The following is a 16,367-nucleotide window of genomic DNA, read 5'->3' on the forward strand; positions in this document are numbered from 1 at the left end:
TGAGCCTTGTGTTGGATACCAATAATGAATAACAGGTTGGGCAATGTATCTGTTTTGTTGGCATCCAGCTGCAAATGTGGTGTCACTCAGGGTCTTGTGCAATGTAGTCAGGATTTTACTTGTTTAACGAAACATTTCACAAACGAGAAATTACAAAAGAAAGTACAAAGATGCTGACAGTGTGAAGTGCGTGTCTATTAAAGCGAGGTCTGTATCTGTCTTCGGGTGGTGTGTGCGCTTGAGCTTGATATTTGAATTGTCAACACGTGTGAGTAATTATCCACCGCACTGAGGTGTTTTGTACGTATTAGCTGATGCATGGCACATATAAAACCACATTATCTGAGAAGTGTAATATCTCTCTTTCTCTCTCTCTGCCTACAAACACATGTCCCAGCTCCTTACGTCCATCATGTGTTAAACTGCGGGACATCTTGTGACACCATCATGCTTCTTGAACTGGCACAGCTACGGCCCTACATGCCAGCCCTGCATGCTATAACATAATGAACTCTTCTCTGAGTTGTTCCAGTCATTAAGGCTCTACAGACGGGAGCTGAGTATAAAGGGCTATTTGTCCAACAGCCGCAGCAGACAGTCAGACCTATTGATGAGATGCTGGAGCTAATCAGGAGTAGTGGCTGCTGTGACCTAAACAGCACTGTTGATGTTTTTTTTTGTTTTCCTGGGAGAAGGGAAACTAGTGCCATACAGACGTCACACTGTCCTTCTTGTGACCACTGCCATTTTTATTTTCACATCACTGAGACATTCAATAAATCTGATGACCACCATAAATTCCCCCAATGACGGATCACTGGTGTAATGAAAACACACATAATTTGCACATCACTGTTTAGTTTTACATCAAACCTTTCAACCCATTCAAATCTACTTGTAATTAATAAATAGGCACAGAGTGGAAAATGGCTAACGTGTCTAATGTGTGGATTTGAATGGAGTGGACCTCTGTATAATTCAAATTAAACCTGTTTGAACTAGTACTGAGCAGTATGTTGTGTTAGACTGTATTGGTTTTAGTTGGTGTAGCCGGTAAACAGACTGTTAATTAGTTTGTTTCTTGTAAGAGGGTGAACCAGTGAAATTCTCTCCCAAACTGATGCTTGTTCACTTGTGTCAATTCACGTGTTGGCTGTGTGCTACAGCTGGAGGGCAACAGTAGGATCACCTTCTCCTGTGGTGTGTTGCCACCGTTGATCAGTTGTCTTATCTGATTGTGTGCTGACTTAAGGGAGGGTTTGAAGCCACAGACTTAACCGACACAAACTCACTATTTACCTGGGAGCTAAAGGCCAGTGGGCAACAAACACTCTGTGTTTAAATGTGCTGACGCACGTAAGCACACGCAAACAGAGGACGCGCAAAGCTACTGTTCATCCCCACAGTAGGACTGAATGCATCATAATGATATATTTCACTGTATTCAGTACAATTTGCTGTATTAGCATGACAAATCAATGTTTTCTAAAGCTCCTCTGTGGCCGTCCTAAAGAAAAAACTTTCCCAGAACTCTCTGAGGACTTGTCAAGACACAGACTCGGGGCAAAACTCTCTCTTTTTTCCTTTTTCTCTGTGTTTTCTCTCAGTTTCTCTTTGCCCACGTGTTATATGCTATTGGTTCAGGGTGCTGAATGGGCCCCAGTGTTCGCCCTCTCCTTATCGTGTGACCTTTGATCTGTTTGGACAGCGTGACCAACAGAGGCTGCGAGGAAAATAGAGCCCAGAGACACCCGAGTCAGAACAAAGGAAACTGGGCACAATTCAATACAATTCAATAAAGCTCTAATCAAATTCAAGGAGGTGATAAGTAGCATGAAGTGCATATTTATGCGGGTAAAATCTAAATATGACATGATGCACAATAGAGCATGACTGTAATGCTTTTCTCAGGACTTCATTGCTAAACTCAAACTAAAATGAATTTCTCAGTAGAACATAAGATTTCTCTAAACAGTGAAGCAGGGTTTGGATATAAACAGTTTGCTGGCTGGCACTGGACTGAAGACATGAAACCACGCAGTGTTTCTCCAGCAGAGGGCTGAAGCAGCACCAAATGGCAACAAGATCTACACAGAAAAGGAAAAAACCACCCTGAACTGGCTGAAAAACCTATGTATGAAATGAACAACACTTCTCTAAAACTAACTACTAACCCTATTTAATTCTTATCTCAGTGATTTGAATTGTTTCGTTTTAAACTCTATCTAAATCTGTTCTTGTGTAGAATAAATAAACTTCACTTTAATAGAAACTTGGGGATTTTCTTCCTATGTCATACTTCACCTTTCCCTGCGTGGCTGAATCACATTAATTAAACACGGTCCATGACAACCAGGCAACAACAAAAAAAACCTCTGCCACTCTCTCAACCGCCATGACCACTGTTGCCACGGAGACCCATTCAGATGCCCGGTGCTAACCTCTGACCTTAAAGGAGACTGGTGAATGTAGCTGAAAGGGGCTGCTGGGTCGTGGCATCTGGGGTATCATCTGGCGCCTTACAAAGCCCCTCGCCAGCTGGGGAGGAGGGCAGGAGAGAGAAGGAGCTGGAGGAAGGGGCACAGAGAAGAGGGGAGTGGAGAGAAAGAGAGAGCACCCTTTTCTTCTTGCCCTCTTCAGAGAGAGTGGCCATTGACACTGCGCATCTCATTAAAATCTGTGTGCACCCACCCCTCCCCGCTCGGCTCTCTCTGGAGCTCGGGGACCAGGCAGCTGCCTGTCCCGCTCCGGCCATTCAAGCTCAAGTGCAGTCCGCTGCAGGATAGAGAGAAAAAAGGCAGACAGAGAGAAGGTTGGGAGTTGGGAGGGTGATGGGGAGGTGGAAGAGGCTTTGGACATATGCCACCACGCCTGGAATGGAGAGACTGCAAAATGTTTATATGTTTTTCTTTAAAAAGTGAAGCAAAGATTTAGCTGTTTCAGAAAATGAAGGGCTTTACCCATTTTGATTCCACAGCAAACCTAAAAATAACAAACATCAAGCACAGCGCGCATCCTGACTTGGTGAATTTTTGTGTGCATCTTTGCAAGATGCTCAAGAATGATGTGATGTCACCAAGGCGCCAGACTCAGCCCCGTCCGTGTGCAGATAGACGGCAGGATAAAACATGCAAACAGCTGCTGGGTGGCAACACGCGTAATCACAGACAGCAAACAATGACACACGCACCCGTCAACCTCCCAGAGCCCCTCTGGTGTCCCTACATCCCCAAAGGACATTGTGGATATGCACGGGGCTTTTCTGAGGGTCATGGTCATGTGTTCTGTGTGTGAAGCCAAGAGAAGCACAGCAGGACTGCTGTCAAAACAGAAAATCTGCCATGGGGTGCAAAAGGTGGGGGATCTGCGAAAAGGGAGGGGAGAAATGAGTAATATGAGGGGCGGGGCTTAATTCACTGGGTGCTATGCTAATGACATGATACCACTGCAGGTACTGGAGAGCGGGGCACGAGCAAAAAGCTACAGTTACTCAGATGAAGTTGTTTACATGTGTGCATACATTCATTTGCACAAATAAACACTTTGGTTAATAATTGTTTTAAGAAATATGTACAGAACTAATAGACGTACATGACGAGTGGAGAAATCTGCATCTGCTTTCTCCTCTTTACTCTTCACAAGCTCGTTTGGATGCCTAAATGTTTCAAGGGTACAGCTACAGAGCCCCTTGTCCCCCACTTCTCTCTCTCTCTCTCTCTCTCTGTCATCTCCACTGATGAATGGGGCTTTGCGTGTGGATTTTAATTACTGCTCTGTCGAGGTGGGAATTGGCCATGCATTAAATTGGAATGAGACACACATTTTTTCCCTTGGCAGCGGCGGGAGGAGAATGGAGGGTAAAAGGAGAAACTTGCTACTGTATATTAATTGAACCATTTAGTGGCATGAAGTTCTCTCATAACTGGGCCAGGGTAGCAAAGAACGAATGACTGGAGACAAGAAGTGCCCGTTTTTACATAGTACAAGGTTTTTAAAAAAGGGTTCTGTTGGCTTTATATGAAATGTCAAAGGGTATAATGTGACTAGTTTACACAATGAAGACATCTGTTTTCTACAATGAATGTTTGTGTAAATGTTTGTGAGTTAAAGGCCTGGTGGGTTTTTCTCTTTAGATTGCAGGAATTTATTTAGCCAATACATATATAATAATAAATGGAGGAGGTTACAGAGGCAGAGCACTGCAGAGCTCCAGCACGGTTGGCTGAGGCATATGCAATTATGATGTAGGTCTGTGTGTGTCAATTACCTCTGATTAAAAATGACATTACATAGGTCAAATTCCATTTTGCAGTCTGCCAGTGCAGCTTAGCAGCATCAGAGAAAATTGAGCTTTTAATCCATTCACACACACACACACACACACACACACACACACACACACACACACACACACACACACACACACACACACACACACACACACACACACACAGAAGAAGATTCACATTGTACATGTGGTGTTCAGCAGTAGTACAAAGGACAAACCTCATGTTTCTTTACCTCGAATAAGCACATAAAGCTGAGTTCTAAGTTAAATGACAGAAATGTTAGATGTCATTTGAAAGCCTATACAGAATCTTTGACAAGAGCTGACTGACGAATATTGTGGAAGTTAAATGTATATCGTACATGTATATATATGTATATGTATATGTATATATATAGTGTTATATCTTCCTCCAGAGCCCTGTGAAAAACAATGGATCTGGGCTGCCAGCAACAGCAAACAGTTGTTTTTTGTTGTGACACTTTAATCAATGACCATCTGAGCGCTGTGACATGGTCATGCCATATATTCAAGTTGATGAGGATTTGTATATATGTGTATACACAAACACGGAATAATGTTCTGTCATAGTGTTTGTTGATAGATGTGGAAAGAATGCAACATAGCATCATATGCCATGTGTACTTAGATCTCTTTAAAAGGGGATTGCGTGTGACGTTTTCTACACAACCACACATGCCTTGACTAAACTATCCTCCAGCTAGGGATGTGGTTCATGTGCCCTGCAGACTTTGTCATGTGTTTGGTGTGTTTGGATCAGCTGGGTTATAGACGCTTAGACAGCCCCATGAAAAATGAGCTCAAATGTGTGACATGTTGAATCTGATGGAACAGTGACCTGAATTTTATACACAGCTGTAGCTCTGTTCCCACCAGTGTTTAAACAAAGAAATAATCAAATTAACAAAATCTACACTACACTATTTCAGCTGGGATTGAGGCCGGTAATATATGTGTGTAGTCAGAGTTGAATCATCGATGATGTTTTCCTATTACTGCATGTATTAAAATTGAACTGCATCCCTTTCTGAGGGGTAGTAATTACTGTCCGGAATCTCAGACTGAGTAAATGTGATGTCTGATGGAAGATGATCTAATGATTTTATGGCAGTGTTTACCCTCACAACGATCAATGTGGCTCTGAAGAATGACAGGGCTGAATGTAAAACCTCAATGTTGCTCACATTTTCTGTCAATTATTTACTGTCTCTTGATAAGACCGTGGTTAGAAGTGCCTCCTTGTCGGGGGGGGGGGGGGGGGCTTTGCTTTGATTTGATCTCAGCTGTTTTTTAGGTTACTCGTGTGGTCTTGTTGTGTTCACAGTACAGGAAGATGAGCGTGTTCAGCTGACTGCAGTTCTGGGGCAAATACACCATCATATGATTTGATTGGAAGATGCAGGGGTCAAAACATGGTCATCTGTACTCAGCTGACAGGTTGAGTCACTCATTGATAACAGACCAGACGGGCAAAGGACAGGAAAAAGGTGACCTGGCAAACAACACGTGACCCTGATCCTTGTCTATTCGTCCTTGTTTGTTGCTTTTATTCCCTCAGACGCTCCCCATCACTCCTCTTTGAAGCATGTAAAGCTTAGTTTGTCTCAACTAAGCACTTCAGAGTTTGTCTGATTCCTTAAATCTTTGTTGTAGCTGATCATTGATGTGCTGATAGAAACCCCAATGAGAAGCAGTCAAAGAAAATTCATTCGTTTTGATATACCTCTGCAGGTAAAACACTTATAAACACAGATCAAAGTGAAGTCTAGTCCAGTGCACACCTCTCATCATGCATTAAATCAATAACCAAAAGAGAATCCTTTAAACTGTCATATTGTTCTATTTCACTCTGTGTACACTACAGTACACTACTAAACATTTCACTCTTCTACATAAACTTAAAAACAATAAGCATTGATTATCTGATTACTATATTTTATAATAACTGAGTTGGAGAAGTGTCGACAGTTTTAACATTAATGTCATCTTGTTCATTTGCTTTGATTCAACCTTCATATCCCATCAGTCCAGCTCTAATCCTCAGGTCATAAAGGGAATATTAAGTCGCTAAGAAGTTTATTCTTTGGTCAATTTCCTCACAGAATCAACTTTTCCCACTCCCTTTTCATCTCCTCCGTTAGAGCTTTTCCCTCCCTTTTTCCTTCCCTTTTCACCTCTTCTCTCCCCCGTTCCCTCCCTCCTTGCTGCTGCCCTACTCCTCTGCTGTTTGTTAATGGAGGGTTGGCAGCGAGCCAGAGGAAGACTTGCTTTGTAGGTTTTCCCTCCTTGGCAGAACTCCCAGTGTGTGTGTGTTTGTGTGTGTGTGTGCGTGCATGTGTGTGTGTGTTTGTGTGGCATGGACCTCTCTCATAATCTCTGCCATTCAGCGCCTCGCCGGAGTGTGTCCATGTTTACATGAGAGAGGTCAGGGAGCAGGCAACAACTCTTTCTCTCTTTCACTTCAAACACAAACACAAACAAATGCGCGCACACACACACACACACACACATACACACGCTGGTCAAGTATAGAAAGTTGTGTTTTTTAGTATAAAAGATGAGATCAGATTATGTCAAACTATACATCTCATCTCTGTCAACTACTCCGCTTGGTTGGTTTCACTGTTCAGTTTCATATTTCGTGGTTTGTGTAGGTTTTAACGTACCCACAGCGAAGTGTCCTGCAAGTTAGAAAGCCTCAAAAAATAAAGTGACTAGCTGTGAGACTTAAAAGATAACCATCTGACCCACAGGCTAACTCATAGCTGAGAGAAACATTTCAATGTTATTAACCAGTGACCAGTGATCAAAACATGGCTCACAAAATGTGGTTTGCTAAACATTGTGTTCGAAATGTGAAATAAAGGATTATAACCAACACTTTTGGTTTATTTACTTTCCGTTTTACTTTCAAATAAGATTCCAGAGAGCAATGGCTTAATTAACAAAACCAGTTTTTGGCCCAGTGAGAAATTACCTGCAGTCTATACATGTTAGAATACTTTTTTAATAACACTCTTGTGTTATTAAAAACCACATCCTTGACACTTAACACATCCACATTTCATTTTCACAATTAATACTTCCTTGTTGTGTAACATCACTTGCTTGCATGTGAGTCACAAGTGCATTATGCATCTGGATCTAGACGTCTACTGACACCTGAAATGGAGCTCATACTACAAAATGCTGAAATAGAATAGGAGCAACAAAACAGTGGGCACATGAACCCATTACTTTATAGTGTTTAAGTTAACAAACTGTGCCATAGAGTCACATGTCCAAATCCTCACGGAGATGAGCCTTCAGTTTATGTGAGTAAACGCATGTTACGGGTCACATCTCTCTGCAGGGCATTCTGTAACACAGGTTTTAAAGTACAGCAACACTGTGCTCCCTTTGACAGGTATTGCATTAAGGCAGTAGTCTCTGGGGCTAAGATTCCCCTGGCATGGAGGAATGTGGCTCGTTCTCTCTCACTCATTGTGTTTGTTTTCTCTTCGTAATCAGTTATTTTTTTCTCTTTCTCTAATAACTACTCTCTGCACTTCCCCCTAAGGGCCTGAAGGCCATTCCCTTTATATTTGCATGTTATGAGTGGGTGTGTGAGCAGTTCAACTATCTGTTTGAATCTCAAATAGCCCTGGGAGATACTAGTCATCTCCGGATGGCAACTATGCTTCTTGGAACAAAATGATAAAACACCCTCAACTGTGACGCGGACTACCTGTGGGGCTGTCCAAACACAATTACCATTTTACATTGTTAGAGAGTTAATATTCATGATCCTGATAACGGGCTGTGTGTTTTTATTAACTGCTGCAGGAACAGTGGTGCCTCTTCCACCAGTTCCTGCCAGTATGTGGGTATCTGTGTCTGCCTACATATGCGTGTGAGCAAATGTGCCTAAAGTGTAAAGTACACTTGTGCGAAAGAACGAGAGAAGGGTAGAAATAAAAAGACAAATAGAAACATACACAGCGCTTTTCTACCAGCAGGTTTTACTCCACTCCATTTGCAGAAATAAAACATGTAACATAATTGCAATTAAATTAGAATAATATATTCAAAAGGCTGTGTGCTAGGTTCTTATTACTTGATGTGATGTAATGTGATTTAGCATGATTTATTCATGACAAATCACATTTTGTATGATTTAGTGACAAACACTGTGAGGGGACAGCTCCTGCTGTGTCATAAGTGGCTTAGGCTGAGTATATGTGACCCATAAAGTGAACTCCATTTAGTCTACTGTTTTCTCAGACTACATGTCTTCGCTTTCCCAACAGACTTCTCTGTATGACTGTGCTGAAATCAGATAATTTGGCCAGAGGTCATTTATGAGAAATAATAAAAATAAGACAATAAGAAATTTAAGACTAGCCCTGATTTGTACAGTATGAGCACAAAGTTGAATTATTAATACATGTATTTCTTTTTCAAGTGGTTTCATTTCTTCAGTAACTCTTTACAAAAGTAAGCATTTGCTGTAGCTAGTAATATATGCTGTATTTACAGTATGTGTATAGAGAGTTGTCCATTGTACATACTAAATAATATTCGCTGCCTTCATATAATCCATCTACTATCTCTGAATAGTTCTAACTCTTATCCTTCTTTTACACTGGTGGCATTTAGCGCTCTGAGTGACCAACTCATCAGTAATCTGCTTATACCATCTAGGTCATTTGCTCCTAATGAGATCAAGGAAGAGTGATCCAATGTTTTGAGCCCGAGATCACAACAGAAGCATTTTTTTCAAATTCATGATTGATACATACACATGGCACTTCACTGGCTTTCTAATGCATTGTACTAGACTTATTTAAGTTATAAATGATACTGTAAATGTTACAGAAGTGGCCAAACTAACAAAACGAACAATACCACATCTGATTTGCATTGTAAATAGACAAACATTGACCAGTAGCTTTACGATAAAGTCCAATACACCCACCCCCCTTTTACCTTCAATGTTTTTTCAAGGAACTGCAGCACTGAGCTTAGAGCTGTGTTAGTATTTTTCCAAGCAGATCAGGATGCCTACTGCATGCTTGCAGGGGATTGGGTACACGAGTGCAGGGTTCAGCAGTACTTCAAAACAGACTATGCTATTCACAGTGGCACACGGCTGAACTACAGGCTTACTGCTGATTTCTTCATCCTGCAGAATTCATAAACACACATGATGCAACTCTTTCCACAGATGTACCATAAATACTGTACTGGACATACCAGCATAACACACACACACACTTCACGCACCGGTACAAAAGCCAGATCATCAAACGTACAGTATTGCTTCGATGTACCGAGGCAACCCCTCACTAGCACTGATATATAATATTATATGAAAAACAATTATATGAGGATTTACATGTATCTGAATACAAATGGCAGACATTATCTAGTGTTCATTAAAGGGAAATTTTATTTTAATGTCCACATTTTTAAACCTGCTTCCCCTACTTCTGTGTCTGTTTGGGATTTCCAACATTTCTTGTAGGAAGTTCTTGTAAGCAACCCTCAGACAACCTGTTTCATTCAGCTATGGATCATACATATAAACAGCAGGTAGGTGAGAAAAAGAGAAATATACATAGCAAGAAAGTAAGAGCATGGCACTTATTCAAATCAAAAGACACAGTTGGTGCAATGCGTGCTGGTCTTCTCACTGGAGCAATTGATATGTATGATTTCCCACTGTGTGACTACTGAAATATGTACAAAACGAATACAAAATGAACCAGCTGTTTCTATTTTTCCATAGTTTTAATATTTTACATCTTCAGTGTAGAAGCATGTGTTCCTGTGTAACACCTGTTTGCTGTATCACCCTTTAATACTTCTGAGAACTGATTTGTGAGAGAGGAAAATAATAAAATCTGATTCACAAAAGGCATGACTTTAGTATCCTCGGTGAAAGCTACATCTCACAACGATTAATTGAAATTACATGGGACACATGCTTAAATGTTTGTATGTGATCCATCCTCATCTGCTCTGCTGAAGATACAGTAAACTCGCTGGGGTTGTCTATCTTTGCCTTCATTAATCCCAAGACTGCATCGACCAAAGAACCAACACTATCCTGTCCTATAAATGTTTTATTGGAATGTGCTGTCAAACCTCCACATATATATTGAACTATTGCCCATTTATTGACCGCAAATGTTCACTATACACATACAAAATGTTCTGGTGCTGTACTAGTGCAAGCTCTGTCCACATGCCCACATTGAGCAGGGCTGACCCAGTCTAAGGGCTCAGAGTCCCAGAGGCCCAGTAAGGGTCTCAGAGCCCCAGTGGTTGAGAATAGCTAGGTGATCTATATTCATTGGCCAGCTTTGGAGAGGCCTGCTGTCATGGCCTCCCTACCCCCCATGGCAGACCAGAACAGGGACCTGTGTGTGTGTGTGTGTGTGTGTGTGTGTGTGTGTGCTCCTCATGGCACTAATGCAGTGTGACAGAGATGAATGGCGCTGGACCACACGGTTTTCAGCAGTGAGGGGTCCAGAGAGCAGAGAGCAGAGGGAGTTATCTGCATAAAAAGGCAGAGAGAGAAGAAATGGTGAACAAGTAGGTGAGGATAGAAGACCGAGGGAGAGGAGGGACTGCAGGTGTGGGGAGAGAGAAAGGGATAGAAATAGATAACATGAGGGAATGGGTGGACTAGAGTTGGGGCGATGCAGATATTGGACTGGGCTTGAGGTAAGAGAGGAGAGTACAAGCCACTTGCAGCAGAGAAGTCAAGAGGAGAGGACAAAATAAAGTAAGAAAACAGGAAAAAGGAAGCATGTGGATCACGGAGGGAGGAGAGATATTGATGAACACCAGGGGATTTTGCAGACGTACAGTGGCAAGAAAGAGTAATGGCACTGTTTGTTATTTCCTGCTTGATGGAGATGACATGTGATCTGATCTTCACCAAAGTCGCAAATATTCGTAAACATTCAATTTATAAGCTGATAAAAAACAAACCAGGTTTAATGAACCTATCCTACGTTCTACATCTGTTTGGCCAGTGTGAGACAGAGTCTGAACGATGTTCAGTGACAGCACCATAAGTGCTGATGTTTAAGACGATTGACCTCAACTCAAGCTTTGGCAGGATGTAATGTCAGGGGGGGTCCAGCCCAATTTCACTGGCATTATACCTGTTATGAAAGTGGTGTCATAGAGGAGGATGAGGAGTATAATGATGTTCACCTTCTGGCCTTCTGTTAAAGGTGCAGTCGGCCCCTGCTGATGCATAATTATGGGAATAATAACAGTAACATAACAAGGCTGAGATTACCTCAGTATAATGCACCCCAACCCTCCCTCTAGCACTGCTCACATGACAGGCGTTAAGAAGACTGTATTATTTCTATATTCCATGGAATTACTACTGTATACTACTAATATCAATATTAGTACAGTGGGCTCCACAAAATCAAACAAACAACTCTCTCTGTATTTATTTATTGTTTTGGTGAGGTGTTCAGACCAAATTTCATATGAATGTCAATGCAATGCTGTTGTTGGATGCAAAATGTCTGGGTGAGTGTGGTCAGTGTTGATCGTTCTTTTTTTTTTTTTTTTAAATATCAGAAAGGTCAGCTCACAGTCATGTTTGAGCCCCATAACTGTTACGGTCATGATAATGACAGCTGTGGACGTGCACATTCAGTCCTCTGTCCCCTTTTCTGCAGGGCGCCTGACATGGCAGCACTGCTGTGTTTCTGTACCATATGCACCACGCTGGTTCCTATTATGGACCCAGGGCTCTTTCTCCTCCCTCCTCCCCTCTCTACGATTAACAGCACTCTCCTGTCAGACTAATGAACATGCCAGAAAGCAGAGAAGGAGAAAAGAGTGGGAGGAAAAGGAGAGAGGGGGTGGTCATGAAAGAAGCCGAATAGGATGGAGATTGAGAAAACCTAAATTGCATATCAGATAGGGGAGAATTGACATCACACAGAACAAATCAAAATCTAGAACAATTCTGTGTTGTAGAAGTGGACATGATATAAATAAATGAAGAGATAACTGTCATTATCATTATTCTCTGACAGAAACTGAGAAATGCACACTACCATATTTACTTCTTGTTATTCTTGATTGATCATCAGAGTAGATACTTTTTGTTGCAGACCAGTTTGAATCAGATGCTGCAGAATAAACAATAGCGGACACACTATCCATCACAATAACACAGTGGGAGTTTGGCGTGTTTTACACTGTTTAGACTTTGATGGTTTTGATAGCTTTACTCCACCTTTTACTGTGTAATCATACTTTTCTACAGCACTATTAAAAATAAGGAAGGGATGATGGAAATTGATGGGCAGTGTTACCAACATCTATGCTCTTCCATCAGAATAGTAGATAACTTGTGTTAAGGATGGTGCAAACGGTTTTGGAAAAACCTTGAAAAATGTCCTCATCAAATAGAAGAGAAATACATTTTAGATACAAAAGCTAAGACAAACATTTTGGTGAATTTAGTTACTGGAATAAAAAACAGGAGTGAATAAGGTGTTGAATAAATAAAAGTTGTATAAATGTGTCTAGGGACATGTGTGATGTGTGTGACGTGTGTCTTTATAAAGAGAAGATACATGTTGTCATTCGCAGGTGAAGCTCTCACAGATGTGTAATCATGCAGATGAGCAGAACATGTAAAAACTGCTAGAAGTGGAGCTGCAGGGTTTTACAAATGCCAATATTGATGTATCTGTGCTACGTTCATGCAAACATGATGTTCAGTATTTACTTGTTCTGTACACTGCCCTTCCAAAAAAAAAAAAAAAACCCTAACCCTGGGTTAAGAGCTGTCCAATGTATTATTAAAATGCATTGGACAGTTGGGATCAAATTATGAAAGAGTGGTTCAGGGAACATGACACATCATTTTCAGTCCAGACCTTAGCCCCATTGAGAATCTTTGGAGAAGGAAGTCTTTGTGCAGTGGTCCAATTTTTCCATCATCAATACAAAATCTAATGAGTGCTTTAATTGAAGGTAAAGGCGGTTCAACAAAATATTGGTGTGTCTCTTTTTTTTGGACAGGCAGTGTCCCTTCCTTTTGCTGCATATGCATAAATGTCCACATCCACGCTGAGCTGTCCAGTGTGGGGTTTTTTTAGAAAAAAACAGCCAAACTCGATACAATATAACATATATATATATATATATATATATATATATATATATATATATATATATATATATATATATATATATATATATATATATATATATATATATATATATATATATAATTTCACATCAATTAAAAAAAGCATTAGCCTATTCGTGTGAGCTAAGACAGACACAGCAATGCTTAGCCCACATCACTCTGACTGGGATGTGAGATGACAGCAGAAGAGTCCATGCTGTCTGTGTGGAAAGCAGCTTAGACCCATAGGCTGATTACCTATTACCACAGTACTGCTGAGCATGCTAAAGTACACAGACTCAAGGTGGGCTGGGTCACTATGATTAAGGCAAGGCGAGGGTGGGTGTGTTGTGCACTGGAAAGTGAAAGAGGCAACAGGGCCGCAGAGACCCTACCAAGACAGAGAACTGCTGAGGTGGACCGAGTAAAGCCATTAGAGACCAAATCATCTCCCTCCTCTGCTCTCTGCATCTCGCCTGCATAGCTGGACAGGAAAAACTCATTAGGACACTGTTCACTTTTAGAGGGAAAACCTCACAGGTGCTGTTAAAAGTGTCAGTCACAGATACAGAGGTTGATCCCTTTTCGAATACTGAAAGAAAATGGCCACACAGGAAGCTTGAAGGAAATACTGTTGTGGTATGTGTCACGTCGTAGAGTTGAGTCCCGAGGAGAACAGGTTCAACATGCTCATGAAGAAACAACAAAAAAAAGTGCTCTACTAAAGGAAGCACTCAAAAATACTGATTTTTTTTATTCTAGTGTGTAAGTGTGTGTAAAACTGTGGAGATTATTAAATCAATTTTTGCGCATTTGTGTGTGTGTGCATTAATATACAATGTGCCTGTGTGTGTGTTAATCTGTCCCCTTGAGGTAGCTTGTGATTTTTATTGCCTGTCGACTTATTGCCACGCTGAATGTGTCCAATCGCTGGGGGTGAGATCGTAATGAAGTTGCCATTTATCGGTTTAACAGTCAAGAGTTCACTTCCCAGCTGCAGGACACGCTTTTTATGCATAGGTGTGCATGAGTGAGACAGTATGAGCCGGAGCAAGTACCAACCTTATCTTTTATATGCTGGTCTACACTGTGTTTGTAGGGAGATTACAGGCTTGTGTGCGTAGACTTAAGCAAACACATAGAATAAGCCATCAGGAAAGACTTAAAGGACTATGCTGGTGTTTTTGCTGGTTTAAATTTAATAACACACTCTTGTGTGTGATGTTTAGAGGCATTACCTGTTGATAAATGTAGGCTGAGAAATCATCAGCAACAGTCCCACACAGACTGTATGTTACAGAGTTGATGACTGCAGTCAGGTTTGACTGAAATAGAGGTGACAGCGTTATTAAATCTGATAGCCCTGCAGATGCTGGGTTCCTGTATTCTGTGCTAAATGAAAGAGAACCGAGGTAAGATGATAATGATGACTCATGTAAATGATCAATCTGCAGATGTCTATTTGTACAGCAAATGATTGCATGTGCAGTGTCACATTTGAGCACTTTGTAAATTAATGTCCATGAATGATGATGAGGAATAATTTCATCATCTTGTTAATAAATCATTTACTGCTGCTTCCAAGTATCAGGGATAGATTAGTGGAGGAAACTCATAAAATCAGGAGCAAAGGGGGGATGGTGGAGGTTGCTGTGGCAATGTCAGCCTTTAGTTTCCACTCATTTCTTTCTGATAAGCATATCAGTTCCTAGACTCCTGAAATTAGCTTGAATGGTGTCATACAACACAGTATCAGGTCATTCAGGTAGGGTGGGTTTCACTCCAGGTTTCTTTCCAGTTTTCTTTTGTTTGCTCTAAGCCAGTACAATGAAGTTAAATCACAGCACTGAAATGTTAGACAGCGCCAGCATTGCTTTTCTATGACAGTCTTGTACATATTTTTCTGGTAGAAAGAGAAAAATTGTTGAAGCAAATTCAGAAAGTTTGCTATTTAACTTCCTATCATGAATGAATGGACTTTTCACAGCTGGATCAAATGTGTGAAGTACATAAAGCAATAAAGCATATATATTCAAGATATGTCTGTAACAGGAATTTAATTGTACTTAGAATATAAGTATAAATAAATATAATAATAATAATAATAGTAATAATAATAAATATACAGATAAGAGCTATGATCCTATAAAAAAAAGTAATCATTTAATAATATTGCATTGTCTGCAAATGCATGTGCTTCAGAGAACCCAGACACTGAGTGAGGGGTGGGGCACACTTGGAGAGGCTGTCAGTCTATCACACGGCTGACACCCTGAGACAGACAACTATTCATGCTCGCATTCACAATACAGGTAAATTTAGAGTCACCAGCTCTTACCTGCATGTCTTTTAAATGTGGTAGGAAACAGGAATACCCAGTGGAAACCCCCAAAGGCACAGAGAGAACATGCAAACACACACAGGAAGGCCACCAGTTTCATACGTCACGACGATCCTAACCACTGCACCGCCCTGCCACTCTACCGTCAATCAATAATCATTAACACTGTAGCTGTGTGAATTACATACATACCTGTAGAGTCGCACAAAGAAATGCCTGAAATGTTATTTCTAATCGATCGCACAGAGCCCTGCCTATGGCTCACTGTACTAATTCTTTTATAGATATGGATCATCCACACTTTGTTTGTGCCCATCTGGGGAAAATTGATATTGCTGCGGAAGCACATATTAACACTAAATAGATAAGCTCCTCGTCATATGCTGATGTGAAATCTGGAACACACTCACTCACAGGTTGCAAGCCACAGCATATTTACCCTCCTGCCATGCACACACACGGACACACGAACAGCACCGCTGCCAGGCAGTGTGGAATTACCAGAGATGTGCTTCAACTTGCCCAACAGACATTCCCCAGAAACCATGGCAACC

Source organism: Anabas testudineus, chromosome 9 (assembly GCF_900324465.2).
Source record: "Anabas testudineus chromosome 9, fAnaTes1.2, whole genome shotgun sequence".
In the NCBI taxonomy this organism is placed as follows: Eukaryota; Metazoa; Chordata; class Actinopteri; order Anabantiformes; family Anabantidae; genus Anabas; species Anabas testudineus.